This window comes from Notechis scutatus, chromosome 1, assembly GCF_049901735.1.
Source record: "Notechis scutatus isolate UNSWTSFEM ecotype Mainland chromosome 1, rNotScu1.2, whole genome shotgun sequence".
Lineage (NCBI taxonomy): Eukaryota > Metazoa > Chordata > Lepidosauria > Squamata > Elapidae > Notechis > Notechis scutatus.
The window spans coordinates 125,984,295-126,001,733 of record NC_142009.1 but is presented as its reverse complement, the minus strand read 5'-3'; the positions used below and the strand labels follow the sequence as shown (position 1 = coordinate 126,001,733).

The 17,439-nt window shown below is 40.1% G+C and overlaps 1 protein-coding gene across 8 annotated transcripts in view; it reads right to left on the bottom strand.

Annotated features, from left to right (window-relative positions):
• KHDRBS2 (KH RNA binding domain containing, signal transduction associated 2) overlaps positions 1–17,439 on the bottom strand; it is a 451,754-nt gene that overhangs the window by 370,042 nt on the left and 64,273 nt on the right. The gene's annotated exons all lie outside the window — the stretch shown is intronic.

Genomic DNA, 17,439 nt, shown 5'->3' with positions numbered 1-17,439 from the left:
CTTCCTCTCCCTTCCCTCCTTCCTTCCTTCCCTCCCTCCTTCCTTCCTTCCTTCCTTCCTTCCTTCCTTCCTTCCTTCCTTCCTTCCTTCCTTCCCTCCCTCCCTCCCTCCCTCTGACATTATTCTAGAAACACTCTGTAGTAGTACATACACATATATACATAGACATATAAATGCATATATATTTGCACATGAGTCATTTTAGTGGACTCAAGTATGACTGTAAAGAATAACTTATTTTGGATGTATAGTTACCACTAGGCTTGTTTTTCTAAACTGAGAAAAATAAATAAAATGGATCCACACTGGGAGTCTTATTACGACCATTCTAGATTGGCTCTTGTTGCAAAATGTCATTGCCCCAAATCTGTTTATTTCAATAGATGCATTAACAACTTTAGGGAATATAAATGGTTAATACAAGGCCCCAAATCAATCCTCTCTGCGGATGTTTCTATGACTGAGACTCAAGTCTGAGATCAAGATGTTTCCAATTCAAGTTTCTGAGCTTCTGACATAATGGTAAAGTATCTGAAAAGTTCCTCTAAACGAAGGTGATACAGATTAAAATGTCTCCTTAGCCATTGCTTCATTGGAAGTTAATTATTATCTCTCGGAGTGATAGAACCGACAGGATTGTTGTGAAGATAAAATGGCTGAACTCTAGGCAAGATAACTCTTTTTTGACCATTCATGGAGGAAAAGTAGTATGGTGTGTAAGAAATAAGTAGGACAATGTTACCGAAAAGCTACTCACTTTTGCATACCTTTTGCATATCTTTAACCTATATATTTTCTTTAATAACTGGATTTTTAAAGATTATTTTCTTTCAAAACTTGCTTTGAAATATATTTGGTAATATATACACTGAACTGAGATCTGAGGTGCAAAATCTGAAACATGGAATTGCTGAGTTCTGATTTGCAAATGCTTCTGGAAATCTAGATCAAACTGATTGCTGTAAATAGTAGAGTCACATTTTTCAAGCACCCCATATATCAGCAGAGTTATAGTTAATTTCTTTTTCTTTTTCATACTTCTCCTTTACCAAGGAACCTATGGTTGTCTCAATATGTGTGCTATAATTGGCAGCATTTAGCCAATCTCTGTTGATCTAGAAAGATGGTGAAGTATTTAGAGGGGGAAGGAAGCATCTGCGGACTCCAGGGCTGTAGGCAAGACTGGGAAGTCCCAATTCACATGTTGGAAGGAATCAAGGGCAAACAAGAAAATCAGAATATATAAATCAACATGAAATCAGATCAACTTGAAAGCAGCATAACATTGAGCCTCGGTGGCATAGTGGTTAGAGTGCAGTACTACAGGCTACTTCTTCTGATTGTCAGCTGCCTGCAATTTGGCAGTTCAAATCCCACCAGGCTCAAGGTTGACTCAGCCTTCCATCCTTCTAAGGTGGGTAAAATGAGGACCCAGATTGTTGGGGGCAATATGCTGACTCTGTAAATAGCTTAGAGAGGGCTGTAAAGCACTGTGAAGCAGTACATGAGTCTAAGTGCTATTGCTATTAACTCTACATTTGTGTTATTTAGTACGTAACAGACATTTGTTTCCCAAGAACACAAAATAACAGAGTTGGACTAGAGATCCTATACCACTTCAGACAAATGGTTGTCCAATCTCTTCTTAAAAACCTCCAGTGATGCACAACTTCTGAAGGCAAGAGTTCAAGAGGGCCTAAGAGATCATCAGGTCTAACTTCCTAAAAATAGCAAGATTCACTTCTTTATCTGGAAAAGAAGAGGAGACTATCCAGTGTCTGTTGGAAAAAACTCCAGCGAAGGTGGGGGGGGGGGCATTCGATCCAGTCGTGTATTCCACAGACTGGCAATACAAAGAAATGGTGTCTTCTAAAATGGTAACTCATCTTTTTAGTCAGAAACCAGTCATCAAACCTTCAGTACAGACAGCAGCTAGAGATCATATACTACATCTCTCACTCCTTATTACCATAACCATCTTCGGGCCCTTGACCTTTCCCACCACCTCTTAAAGAGGCTACCCAATAAGCCAAGGGTCTTCAAATTTGGCAAGTTTAAGACTTGTGGACTTCAACTCCCAGAATTCCTCCTCCAGTCATGTTAGCTCAGGAATTCTGGAAGTTGAAGTCTACAAGTCTTAAACCTGCCAAATTTGAAGACCCTTGGCTTATTGGGTAGACTCTTTAAGAGGTGGTGGGGAAGGTCAAGGGCCCGAAGATGGTAATGGTAATAAGAAATGGGAGATTTAGTATATGATCTCTAGCCACTGTCTGTACTAAGGTTTTGCATGCCTTTCCTGTAATTTAATGTTTTCTACATTGGATCAATAAGATGAAATAGAGGGTGCCCTCCTAGGAAAACAAATATGGTTTATTTATGAGGAGACGATGTAAGCGGATGAGGCTTTGATTCTACTTGTGGAGCTCTATTAAGAGTACTGGAAATTGTCAGGGGATTCCCCATCTGAGGAAAGGAAATACTACTTGTTATCAATGGGACCTTCAATTATCATTTGCCTTGTTTCGGGCCTTAGCAGTGACACTGGGAAGTAAGCAACCACTAACTCTGTGTAAAGCTTTGCTCTGAAGCTGTGAATGAACGGTGCCCTCCGAATAATGCGGGAGGGAAACAAGGCAAGCAAAACAGAAGCCTCATTTTGGGAGAAGCCTGAGCAGAGCAGTACAGAGAGGATAGAAGAAGAAGAGGATGGGAAAGGAAACTTCTTCCACAATAATAGCTGAAGTGTTTCCCAGCAGGGTTCTTTTGGCAGGCGCTAGAAGAGGCTACCTGCTGGATGCAGCAAAGGGTGGCAGCCAGAGCAGCAGGCTGAAAAGATTTAGTTGCTTTAGAAAATGTTTACAGAAGACAGTAAATCCGCACCCAAGGAGCCACATCAGAAACTGGGACTAAAAACAATTGCTGTGAAGGTGCATAGGTGTGTACACACACACACACACATACAAGTAATCTTCGACTTGTAACCATTTGTTTAGTGACCATTTGAAGTTACAGCAGCACTGAATAAAGATGGCTGTTTTTCACACTTATTTGACAGTTGCAGCATCCCCATAGTCACACGATCAAAATTTGGCCCCTTGGAAACTGCTTCATATTTATGACGATCACAGTGTCCTGGGATCAAGTGATCACCATTTTGGGCTCAGTTGTGGTCATAAGTCGAGGACTACATATATATACTCTGTGTGTGTGTGTGTATGTGTGTGTGTGTGTGTATACACACACACACACACACAGAGAGAGAGAGAGAGAGAGAGAGAGAGAGAGAGAGAGAGAGAGAGAGAGAGAGAGAGAGAGAGATGTTTCCATAGCATAAAACAATTGTGGTCATAAGTCAAGGACTATATATATAATATATAGGACTAATATATATATATATATATATATATATATATATATATATATATATATATATATATATATATATATATATATATATATATATGGATCTTTGGTTATTGGGTTCTCTCCCACGTAAGATTCAAAGTATCTAGGCACGTTTGGCAGAGTCCCACTGCCATCTTCAGGCTGGTGCTTTGGCTTAGTGCCAGTGCAAGCAGTGTGTGACCGGAGCTGCCATCTCTCTCTATATACAAGTGGTGGGGATGGTGTGCTGGGCTGGTTGGCTGTGCTGCAGCCTCTTGATTGGTTGATGGAGTTGATGTTGGTATAATGGGCTGTGTAATGGCCTTTTGTTGTGGTATCCTGGGTCTTGCGTTGTAATCTCCTGGGTCGTTAGCCTCTTGTGTTTTAACGGCTTGGGTAATGGGTTGTGTGATGGGCTTGTGAGTTCTTTTGTTGTGGTATCCTGGGTCTTGCGTTGTAATCTCCTGGGTCGTTTGTGTTTTGATCTCTTTTCCATTAGCCTCCTGTGTAGTAACAGCTTGGGTAATGGGTTGTGTGATGACCTTGTGAGATTTATTGCTGTGGTATCCTTGGTCTTGTGCTGTGATATCCTGGGTCATTTGCTGTGTTGTGACTTCTTGAGTTCTTGAGGTGTAATTTCTTGAGTTTTCTGATGTGATGTCCTGAGCAGGTGGCTGTGATGTAGCATTTTGGGTTTTTAATATGGCTTTGAGTTTGGGGTCTGGGTCTGTGTTCATTTGGCTTCGAGTTCGTGGTCGTGCCACATCTTCATGGTGGGGGTCAGTTCGCTTCATGTATGGTTCAGAGGAGTTTGAAGTGGGTAGTGATGCAGCTGCAGTGCGGCTTCTGGTCTGTGGTCGTGTCTCATCTTCTGTGTGGGTGTGAGTCTGATTTTTACGTGGAAGTGTGGTGGTGGCATCTTGTGTGGCCCTCATGGGTGTGGGTCTGGTGTCATTTATCATGTTGGGTACTCGTCTGTTCATGAGGGCGGGTTTCCAAATGGCTGGTAAGCGGAGGTGTCATCTCTTTTATTCATGCTGTGTGGGCGTTTTTCTATCTCTATGGCTTCTCTGATTATTCTGCTGCTGTGGTGTTCAGTTTTGGCGATAGTTCTGGTATTTTTAAGGTCAATCTCATGTCCTGTGGCTTTGAGGTGTTGGACCAGGGAAGAGGTTGGTTCTTCTTTTTTGATTGAGTTCTTATGTTCTTATGTTCAATCTTTATTGAGTTCTTATGTTCTTATGTTCTTATGTTCAATCAAAAAAGAAGAACCAACCTCTTCCCTGGTCCAACACCTCAAAGCCACAGGACATGAGATTGACCTTAAAAATACCAGAACTATCGCCAAAACTGAACACCACAGCAGCAGAATAATCAGAGAAGCCATAGAGATAGAAAAACGCCCACACAGCATGAATAAAAGAGATGACACCTCCCGCTTACCAGCCATTTGGAAACCCGCCTCATGAACAGACGAGTACCCAACATGATAAATGACACCAGACCCACACCCATGAGGGCCACACAAGATGCCACCACCACACTTCCACGTAAAAATCAGACTCACACCCACACAGAAGATGAGACACGACCACAGACCAGAAGCCGCACTGCAGCTGCATCACTACCCACTTCAAACTCCTCTGAACCATACATGAAGCGAACTGACCCCCACCATGAAGATGTGGCACCACCACGAACTCGAAGCCAAACGAACACAGACCCAGACCCCAAACTCAAAGCCATATTAAAAACCCAAAATGCTACATCACAGCCACCTGCTCAGGACATCACATCAGAAAACTCTACATTGGATCAATAAGATGAAATAGAGGTGCCCTCCTAGGAAAACAAATATGGTTTATTTATGAGGAGACGATGTAGCGGATGAGGCTTTGATTCTACTTGTGGAGCTCTATTAAGAGTACTGGAAATTGTCAGGGGATTCCCCATCTGAGGAAAGGAAATACTACTTGTTATCAATGGGACCTTCAATTATCATTTGCCTTGTTTGGGCCTTAGCAGTGACACTGGGAAGTAAGCAACCACTAACTCTGTGTAAAGCTTTGCTCTGAAGCTGTGAATGAACGGTGCCCTCCGAATAATGCGGGAGGGAAACAAGGCAAGCAAAACAGAAGCCTCATTTTGGGAGAAGCCTGAGCAGAGCAGTACAGAGAGGATAGAAGAAGAAGAGGACTGGGAAAGGAAACTTCTTCCACAATAATAGCTGAAGTGTTTCCCAGCAGGGTTCTTTTGGCAGGCGCTAGAAGAGGCTACCTGCTGGATGCAGCAAAGGGTGGCAGCCAGAGCAGCAGGCTGAAAAGATTTAGTTGCTTTAGAAAATGTTTACAGAAGACAGTAAATCCGCACCCAAGGAGCCACATCAGAAACTGGGACTAAAAACAATTGCTGTGAAGGTGCATAGGTGTGTACACACACACACACACATACAAGTAATCTTCGACTTGTAACCATTTGTTTAGTGACCATTTGAAGTTACAGCAGCACTGAATAAAGATGGCTGTTTTTCACACTTATTTGACAGTTGCAGCATCCCCATAGTCACACGATCAAAATTTGGCCCCTTGGAAACTGCTTCATATTTATGACGATCACAGTGTCCTGGGATCAAGTGATCACCATTTTGGGCTCAGTTGTGGTCATAAGTCGAGGACTACATATATATACTCTGTGTGTGTGTGTATGTGTGTGTGTGTGTACCACACACACACACACACACACACACACAGAAGAAAGAGAGAGAGAGAGAGAGAGAGAGAAGATGTTTCCATAGCATAAAACAATTGTGGTCATAAGTCAAGGACTATATATATAATATATAGGACTAATATATATATATATATATATATATATATATATATATATATATATATATATATATATATATATATATATATATATATATATATATATACACACACACACACACACACACACACACACTGCTCAAAAAATAAAGGGAACACAAAAATAAGACATCCTAGATCTGAATGAATGAAATATTCTTATTAAATACTTTGTTCATTGTATAGTTGAATGTGCTGACAATAAAATCACACAAAAATTATCAATGGAAATCAAATTTAGCAACCCATGGAGGTCTGGATTTGGAGTTACACTCAAAATTAAAGTGGAAAAAAACACTACAGGCTGATCCAACTTTGATGTAATGTCCTTAAAACAAGTCAAAATGAGGCTCAGTAGTATGTTGTGGCCTCCACGTGCCTGTATGACCTCCCTACAACCCCTGGGCATGCTCCTGATGAGGAGGCGGATGGTCTCCTGAGGGATCTCCTCCCACACCTGGACTAAAGCATCCCCAACTCCTGGACAGTCTGTGGTACAATGTGGCATTGGTAGATGGAGCAAGACATTATGTCCCAGATGTGCTCAATTGGATTCGGGTCTGGGGAACGGGCGAGCCAATCCATAGCATCAATGCCTTCGTCTTGCAGGAATCTCTGACACACTCCAGCCACATGAGGTCTAGCATTGTCTTGCATTAGGAGGAACCCAGGGCCAACCGCACCAGCATACGGTCTCACAAGGGGTCTGAGGATCTCATCTCGGTATCTAATGGCAGTCAGGCTACCTCTGGCGAGCACATGGAGGGCTGTGCGGCCCCCTAAAGAAATGCCACCCCACACCATTACTCACCCACTGCCAAACCAGTCATGCTGGAGAATGTTGCAGGCAGCAGAACATTCTCCACAGCATCTCCAGACCCTGTCACGTCTGTCACATGTGCTCAGTGTGAACCTGCTTTCATCTGTGAAGAGCACAGGGCGCCAGTGGTGAATTTGCCAAGCTTGGTGTTCTCTGGCAAATGCCAAACGTCCTGCATGATGTTGGGCTGTAAGCACAACCCCACCTGTGGATGTTGGGCCCTCATACCACCCTCATGGAGTCTGTTTCTGACCGTTTGAACAGCCACATGCACAATTGTGGCCTGCTGGAGGTCATTTTGCAGGGCTCTGGCAGTGCTCCTCCTGTCCTTCCTTGCACAAAGGCAGAGGTAGCGGTCCTGATGCTGGGTTGTTGCCCTCCTACGGCCTCCTCCACATCTCCTGGTGTACTGGCCTGTCTCCTGGTAACGCCTCCATGCTCTGGACACTACGCTGACAGACACAGCAAACCTTCTTGCCACAGTTCACATTGATGTGCCATCCTGGATGAGCTGCACTACCTGAGCCACTTGTGTGGGTTGTAGACTCCGTCTCATGCTACCACTAGAGTGAAAGCACCGCCAGCATTCAAAAGTGACCAAACCATCAGCCAGAAAGCATAGAAACTGAGAAGTGGTCTGTGGTCACCACCTGCAGAACCACTCCTTTATTGGGGATGTCTTGCTAACTGCCTATGCTTTCCACCTGTTGTCTATTCCATCTGCACAACAGCATGTGAAATTGATTGTCAGTCAGTGTTGCTACCTAAGTGGACAGTTTGAATTCACAGAAGTGTGATTGACTTGGAGTTACATTGTGTTGTTTAAGTATTCCCTTTATTTTTTTGAGCAGTGTATATATATTGTAGATAGATAAATAGATAGATAGATAGATAGATAGATAGATAGATAGATAGATAGATAGATGATAGATAGATAGATAGATAGATAGATAGATAGATAGATAGATAGATAGTTTTCATAGCATAAAACAACTTGCGGATCCAAATCTGTATTCCTTTGTGTAACCTCATAAAAATAACTTAGTAGCCATGAGCAAAGTTCAATGAGTTGAGAACCAAGAGGCACTAAATGGCTTCCAACCCGTTTCCTTCTTGGCTTTCTTGTGGTCAGCTAAGAAAATAGAAGATGAACTACATATTTGGCATTTTCTTGAATAAAGGTTGGTTCCCTCCACTGAGAGTAAGCAAGCTCATTTTCAAGCAAAACTGGGTACACCGCTCCTTGAGATCTCCCAACGGCCCATCAAGTGGGTGAAACAAAAAGGAACAGCAGAAGCAACTCATTTGCAACCCATTTTGAAGTCCACTGAATATTCGGGGAAATAATTGAACAGGCTGAAGGATAATAAGCTTACAACATGACATTAGGTTATTTCTCTTCTGTCTCATTTTTTAAAAGCTGTTCTATTTCATGATAAATTAAAAGATACATAAAAAATGTCCAACAGAATCTGTAGATGCAATCAATTCACAGGAGTTGTTGTAAAATATATTTATTCATCACAGTTTTTAGCCTCAAAGCTATGGTTACAGCTTGGAAATATGATGATGTTGGGAATCTTCATGCAAATGTGCCGTTCCTACTGCAGTCTTAAACCTGACCCTCCTCAGGAAGTAAAACTGTCTTACTTCTCCTTCCTCTCAAGGGACTTGTGACCTCTGTCTCAGCCCTAGCTGCTGAGTTTGCACAGGGAGGTAAAAAAATTAAAATGGATGGATGGATGATGGATGGAGAGAGATAGAGAGAGGGGGAAGGGAGGGAGGGAGATGGGTGGCTAAATAAATAAATAAACAAACAAACAAATAAAAAATAAGTGTCCAGATGATACAATGTCTCTTTTAAGTTGTTCCCTGTAGAACTGAATGAACCCAGAGCACGGAACTTTCTGGAACAACTGAAAAGCCACTTTAAAAGAAGTCACAAGATTACATAAAACAATGGAAAATTAATGTGTGCCTCTGTGTAAGGGTAAGTGACAAGTTCTTCCTCCCTACTTTTCTAAGTTCTTGGAAATTGTGGGAGACCTTTCCATCTAACTCCAAACTTCTAGAAACTTTCAGAGTTTGACTAGTGTCTGTTCACTTACAAATACAAGCTGGTTGCTCTAATGTTGAAGCAGCATTCATCTCTGCAAAGCAAGAGCTACATAAATATAGGTAGTCCTCAGGTTATGATGCCCATTAAGATCCAAATTGCTTTTATTAATCAATGTGGTCGTTAACCACAGAATTACATGAGTGCATCACTTAACAATGGTAGTCCTGATTGCGGGAAGTTGCGTCCCATTACATCCTTGAGGGACAGCCTGCATGTCATCATCAGCCATTCAGTTGTGATTGACTCTCAGCCTCTCTCCGTGTCCCTCTGTCTTGTACTGCCTCCCTCAGAGCCTTTTGATGATTAAATGAGGAATGTGCAGGCTATCTGTCAAGGATCTCATGTGACTACAAAAGCACTGACTTTGCTTGTGGGAAGTCAGCAGGGAACATTGGAAATCACAGTCACATGACCATGGCTTACTGCATAATTGTCGTAATTGCAAACCAAGTGCCCAGATTGTAATGATAGACTGCACTGATACTGTGACAGCTGAAACTGTGAGGACTGGTTCTTAAGTCCCGCTCACTCAATGCTGTTGCAAGTTCACACAGAGTGGCTGTAAACAAGTGTGGGATTTTGCCAGTTCGGACCAGTTCGGGAGAACCCCTATCTCTGAAGATCAGCTGGGAGCGAACCAGTTTGCTCCAACAATCATGTGGGCCCACCTGCCCACACAACCCTGTGCTGTACTGACCTTTATCATCCCAGCTGATCAGCATGGAAGAGCGGATTGCCACTCCTCAGCTGTGTTACTCCCCTGAAGAAACATAGCAGGTGAGCATTGTTGCTCATGTGCCCGCAGAGCATGCAATCTCTGAACCAGTTGTTATACCGGCAGCATCCTACCCCTGGTTGTAAACTAAGGATCACCTGTACACATATACACAAGGTTTCTTCAGAAAAACTTGTCTGGGATCTGACAGAATAACTCTACTATTCTATAAGATTTTGCTATGTAGGTTCAATGCAAAGATGGATGGAACCAGAGAAGAAATGAAGCATCAAGGACCAACATCACTGTTCCCCCTTTCTTAAATGCTTTAGCAAGTTTGATGATATTTTTAGGGAAAGGAAGTATTTCTTCTTTTTAAAGAATTACTTAATGGCTGCCATGCCAAGACAATGACGTTAATTATATTCCATTTCACTAAACCTGACATTTGTTACAAAACTCATGTCACAAATATTGTTTTTCCCCCCATTAAAAATAATTACTCCTATCAGAAACATACTTTGCTACATTTTGAGGCATGTCAAAACATTTCAAATAACATATTCCTTTCCCATCAGCCTCTTCAATCTACCACAAAATAGAATGAACTTTTCCAGACTGATGGCAATTGGTTCTCTGCCAGAATAGGAATGTTAATAATTACATCATTGTTCTCTGGGCAGTACTGATAATAATTTAATTATGGAGAAAAAGGATATTATTGAAATATATATATATATATATATATTATTGAACATTCATCATTGATGATATAAGTTCATAATCAAACTGAATTTGTGAAGGCAGTTTCGCTGCCTTTGTGAAGCTGCCCAATGCAATGAAACTCAGAGAAAGTTGTTTAATCCTTAGCTTCCTTGTAAATGGTTCCATTAATCACGTCTTGAAATGCAGGTCTATAATTATTTGAGGTATTTAAGTTGCACTAAAGTTATAACATGACCTACTAAGTAATATAAGGCTGCTGTTACTTATTTAGCTTTACATGCATTGTGACAGATGTGGGAATTGAATTGTGGCAATTGAAGCTTGCATTCCCAGAAAAACCTACTTCATCCATGGTTTAAGTGCTTATATAGCAACAGGTGATTATACCTCTTCTTTGTTTTCAGGGAGAAAACTGCTTAAATTGTCTATTACACAAGAAACTTACAGGAAAGAAATCTTTATGCAGATACGTGGACACTTTGTCCCTAAATAGTTCACTGATGATCTGAAATTCAGAAGCTAATCAGAGGGTGTAAAGTTTGGTTGGAAATGAAGGGCCTCTGATTCTATGGTTGAAATATCTGAAGCTTCTACTGCAGTAATTTCAGTATATCAGAGACTATGTGGTTATTCTGTAACAAGCAAACATGTAATGTACATTAGTAAGGATGATATTATATTGATATACTCAGTGGTGGGATTCAAAAATTTTTACTATCGGTTTTGTGGGCATGTCTTGGTGGGCATGTCTTGGTGGGTGTGGCAGGGGAAGGTTACTGCAAAATCCCATTCCCTCCCCCACAACACTAACCTGCTTTCCAGCTCCAGTTCTCCTGTGCAGGGCAACAAAAGAAGACCCAGCCGATCAGCTGGAACTCAGGAGAATAGATGGGGGTGGGGCCAGTTAGAGGTGGAGAAATTTGCCAGTTCTCCAAACTACTCAAAATTTCCGCTACCAGTTCTCCAGAACTGGTCAGAACCTGCTGAACACCACCTCTGGATATATTGATCATTGATATAATCCCTCTTGATAACATTTTGGTTCATTGGTTTATTTATCTATTGGAACAGTGCATGTTTCAAAAGTCTTTTGGAGGAAATGCTTTTGTAGAGAGTTGCAGAGATGACCTCAGAAAGTTTAGAAAAGAAGACAGTTTGAAGAACATGGGCTAAGCCCAGGAACCAGAGAAAGCCACAAAAAAAGACTTGGACTTCTTTTTTTATTACAATAATGTAAGGAAAAGAAAAAATTCAGACTTAAGATTCTATTACTGTATCCTATACAAGTAAAACATAAGCCCAATCAAACACTGTTGGGTCTGTTTCTTGATCTCATCACTCTTGAAAGATAGACCGCTTTGGGCCTTATGCGAACAAAAATTGTAATGGTAATTGAGAAAGACCATTGGGGACATGTGGAAGAGCTGTAGAAGGAATGCGGGCATGGCAAACATCTCAAAAAGGACCCATTTTCTTGGGTTGAAAGGTCGCATGGGAGAAATATATTTTAGGCTTGCAAGATTCTGTTAATGCAATCTTACAATCAATGAGACCTAGTTCTTCTGGGTTGCCTCTGGCCAAGTTCACCTTGAAAGACTGGCAGAAGCAAAAGTGTAATATCTCTCAGCTATTTGTTAATGCAGTCCAACTTTTCTAGGTCTCTCTGAAAAGAGATGCCACTGCTTGAAGGAATCTTCTCATTAAAGTTAATGCAACCCCCTCCTGTTCAAAGCTTCCATGGAAACCTGGAAGACGTCAAGCTGCTTTAATGAATAGCAGAAAAGTTCTATACTTGCATGAGGTCCAAAGCATTTTTTTCAAAATCCTTTTGGAATTGTGCACATCTTTAATATGTTAGAGTGCAAGTGAATTCTTTATACTGTGACACAGTGATTTTTTTTCATTTACAAAAGCAACCAGAAGCATGAGAAACTAAATATTCAAATCCAATCAAAAAAGGTCGACAATGCTGGAAATTGATCAGAAGAAACTTTAGGTTTGTCACAGAGTTTTAAAAAATGCAATTAGAGAAATCAGGTAATCCCATTTGTCTATGGTAATATAAGTAATATAAATTGTATGTCCTTGACTTACAACAATTCATTTAGTGACCAAAGTTTTTTCAAACTGAAAAAAAAGTTACTTATGGACGTTTTTCACATTTACGACCCATTGCAGTATTCTTATGGTCATGTGATCAAAATTTGGATGCTTGACAAATGGCATCTATTTATGAGGCTTGAAGTATCCCAGGATCATGTGACTTTTGCAACTTCTGTAAAGCAAAGTCAATGGGGAAGCCAGATTCATTTAATAACCATATTACTAATTTGACAACTGCAGTGATTCACTTCACAACTGTGGCAAGAAAGGTCATAAAATGGGCTCAATTGTAAACATAAGTCGAGGACTACTTGGACATGAAATTGGCTATTAAGATCAATCTAATAATTTAACACTATACTATAGAAAACATAAATCTAAAAAAACACTATTCCCTTGCAAAAATAGGATATACAGTATACTATATGTTTCATGGTTCATAAACCAACCCATACTTTGAGTTATGAGCCCAAATAACAGTAGGAACAAATGTATCATGGGTGGAAAAAAATCAGAACTAAAATTGATTTCAGATGATGAATACACTACCATGAATGGGGGGAGGGGATTTAATTCAGTTACATTTGCACAGAAGCTTACAGAATTCACACTTTTTACACATTTGATGGGCAACCAAAAATGATGTGATATTTTGATAGGCATGTTTTCTCAATTTCACAATGCAATTTTCCAGTTTCAGAATGAACAAAAAAGGGAAATAATAGCAAAAATAAACATAAAAACCCCATGAAGGAAGAAAAGTCATTTGCAGAAATTCATACTTAAAGAGAAATGGCCTCAAATGTGTTACATTTTCCAACTGATGCCAAAATTGGATGAAATACATTTTGACTCAAACAATGAGAAACTAAGAGAAATCAAAATAGAAATTGAGAGAAACTGATATGAAAGTGCCTTGGAGCAAGTAGCTGACACAGAAATAGGACTGAGTAAAATTAAGAATGGAAAATAAGAACGAAATTTAAATTGATAGATAGGAGTATCCTTACAATCTACATACTTCTGTATATCCAAACCATATATATCCAAACACATACCATGTATATCAAAATCATGGGAGAGCCCTGTAAAACATGTGACCAGTTCAAATCAGCAGTCTATATACAATACATCTGGTAATAGCATAGCTGTATAGAATAATTGATTGAGTGGCTTGTTATACCATCAACATGAATCATGTACTATTTTTATCATATGGAGTGGGGAATGGGGAAAAAAATCGAACCATTTGTGTTTGAGGAACAAACATGGAAACAAATGATCAAGGCAAGTATATTCTTAAACTAAATTAGCATTCTAATAGAAATAGGAAGTCAGTAAAACTGCAAAACTAAAATTGCCATTCTGGGCTGCAAAAGTGAATGATAGCAAACAGACAAAAATAATCAACCTTCTGATCTCTCATCAATTAATCGTATAGATTTGCAATGCAGAAAAAGTGAATGCATCTGTAGAGGATTAAAGTTAAGGTGCAAGTAGATAAGGGGACTTCCTCTAAATTGAAGTTACCATCACTAATCGTCTGGCATCTATGTTGTTCAACACATTACTCTTCACACCTCCAAAAACAATTATTATAAGAAATTCATATATCATCTTGCTTGGTATACATGCTTTTTTGTAAGTTATACTTTTAAATCTGTTTGTTTAAAGTAATAATAAAGATTTAAATTCCTTTATCTCATAGTGTGTTCATTGTCTCTGGATCCAAAAGAACCAATTGTCTGGGCATCCAAACACTTGACATTTGCTCTAACATATGCAGAAAGTGGGAGGAAAAAAAAAGAAGTACGATTAAAAACAACTAACAAGCAGAAGAAAGCGTAACTGCTTTTTTTCAATCAAGGAATTTAGCAGTATGGGACAATATGGGTTGCAAATGGGAATTCTCAAAGCTGACTTGATTTTGGTAGGCTCTTCTTGTTTTAACTTCTTTTGACTTTTCAAGGCTGGCTACTTTTTTTCAGTTCAAGGAGACAGAATTCCAAATTCAAGACCTAGTTGAATGAGCAGTTTTCAAGCAGCAGCAGGATTGAAAATTTTCTACCACATGGTGGCAAGTAGTAACTGTAAGAACTATAGAAGAAGAGCCATATCAGTACTTCACAGGCTGGCTCTCTTCACAAATGTTGAACAACTACTAGAATTTCCTAATAGGATGACTGACATATCTGGGTCGTTTGCCTCTCTTTCTTCTCCCATCATAGGCTATAGTCCATACTATTTCTTCAACAATGGTAGAACTTCCTACCAACAATGATAGAACATAGGATTGCACCAAGAGATAAAATAATGCTTCAATATCATCCATGTCCTAAACTTAATATTTCAATAAATACAACTGTTCAAATGTCTAAATATAAGGAATTTTGTTTCTATGTCCTGCTTTTTTTGCTTTATCAATGTCATTATTTTAATAATTTTCCCTGTCCTTAGAAGCAGCTTTTTTAAAACTAAGGTCTCCATGGTTATTTAATTTCTCTTCTCAGCGATGAAACCTTTCTACCAAAACAGATTCCATAGCATTAGGACTGTGAACTCTGAAATGACAAGTGTTTGGTTGTAAAAAAAAAAACAAAAAAAAAAAACCAGCTGAAATATGGTTTTTTTTTTTTTTCATCATTACTGAAGCAAAAATATTGCCTCATTTTTTTCAGCAAAATGTAGTGTTTCCTTGGCATTCTGATGTAATACTTCTGAATCTCCCCATTTTGAGTTTTAAACCATGCTTAGAATATACCAGCTGAGCAAATGCCCTTTAGATTCATCGATCTGGACATTTGAGGGACAAAACATATCCCTAACACCCGAAAGGATTATAAATGCTTTGTGTTCTTTATACCGACAGTACGTCTCCTCCAGCTTTGCAAAAAGCAAACAGTTTGACAATGTGAAATTTTAGATTAGGATCTGTTCAACTAGGTGTGCTAAAGAAGACTTGATATCCATTTTATGTCTGCTAAATGAGTTGAAACCATCAGTTAAAATAATAATATTTTGGTTCAAAAGAGTATGCAAGTATAGAATAATATAATGTAAAATTGAAGATATCCGAAGATCATACAGTCAACCCCCTGCCTGGTGCAGTAATTTACTACCACAGTTTTTTAGAAATTTATATGGGTAGTCCTTGACTTACAACTATTTGCTTAATGACCACTCAATATTACGAAGGTGTTAAAAATAGTTACTGATAACTGGTCTTTTCACTTACAGCCGTCACTGTGTCCCCACAGTCACAAGATCAAAATTTGGGCACTTGGCAACCAGCATGTATTTCCAATGCCTGCAGCGTCCAAGAGTCAGAGGATCGTCATTGGGAACCTTCTCAGGGAAAGTCAATGGGATAAGTTGGATTCGCTTAATGACTGTGTGATTTACTTAACAGCTGCAGTGATTTGCTTAACAACCATGACAAAAAAAAGTTTGTAAAATTGGGTGTGATTCATTTAACAACCACATTGCTTAGCAATGGAACTCCAGTCCTAATTGTGGTTGTACGTCAAGGACCACCTATAAAGTTATTTTCAAATTGCTATTTTATCCTCATTGGGGAGCATAAGTATAAAAGTCTCAATTACTACGGTTTTGTTCTGAGGGGAACCTATCCAAAGTGCAAGTGGGAAATCTCTCCTTCAATGGAAAAAAAAATTGTCAGTGAGAGCTCTCCACCTGGCCACTGATGATTGCCGGAAGTACCCTATAGAAACACCCACGACACCCAAACACCCACAAGCCCACCTCAAGCCCTCACCCAGCTCTGTGCAAAATTTTTGAACAAGAGTTGCTTACAAAATTCAGACTGAAGTAACTTTGCCTCAACTTGCTGCCCAGAATCACTTGTGTGAGATGGACAGCCATATAAATCATATAAAAAAATAATAATTACATTCTAAACTATGGATTAATCCATAGATGCAAAAGCAGGGGTGGAATTCTACCGGTTCGGACCGATTGTAATGATTCTGCGCAGTTTGGATAACCGGCAAATTGTGCCCCTGGCTGGCCCCTCCCCTCTCCGCCCGTCCCTCCCCTCCCCACTCAGTCAGTCCTTATCACACATGCGTGACATCGTGCACATGCCCAAAATCATGGACTGCATTATCCCTTGCCCAGTCACTCCTTAAGGTTTGTTTTTTCCTCCCGACAATCAGCTGTTCTGACATCAACTGTGCTGGGATCCCCTTTGCTGTCTTACTGCTTTGACCAGGAGGCGTCCCTGAGCCCAGGAGGCAAAAGGGAGTGCACATGGGGAGTGGACATGGGAGCAAAAATGCCCCCGCCAGGAGGGTTCCCTGAGGCCCAGAAAGGCAAAAAACAGAGCGTGGGGGGACTGCAAGAAAAGAAGTCATACCCACCCAGTCACATGGCCATGCCCACCTAGTCACGTCCACCTAGCCACGCCCACAGAACCGGTAGTAAAACTATTTGCATCCCACTCCTTTGCAAAGGTGACTTAATAACACAGGCACAGTCATATCCTTTTTTCTTTTATTTTTCATGAGCATACTCGGTTTGGATTAGGGAATGATAAATCATCATATATTTTGCTAGGCTATTTATTTTTTTGGCTAATTTAATATCTACATAAATTCCTATCTTACTAATCAGGAAGCGAATTTTAGGAAACTGCTTCAATTGCTTGCCTTTCATTCCTCTAACTGCCTTTTATCTGGCTGCACAT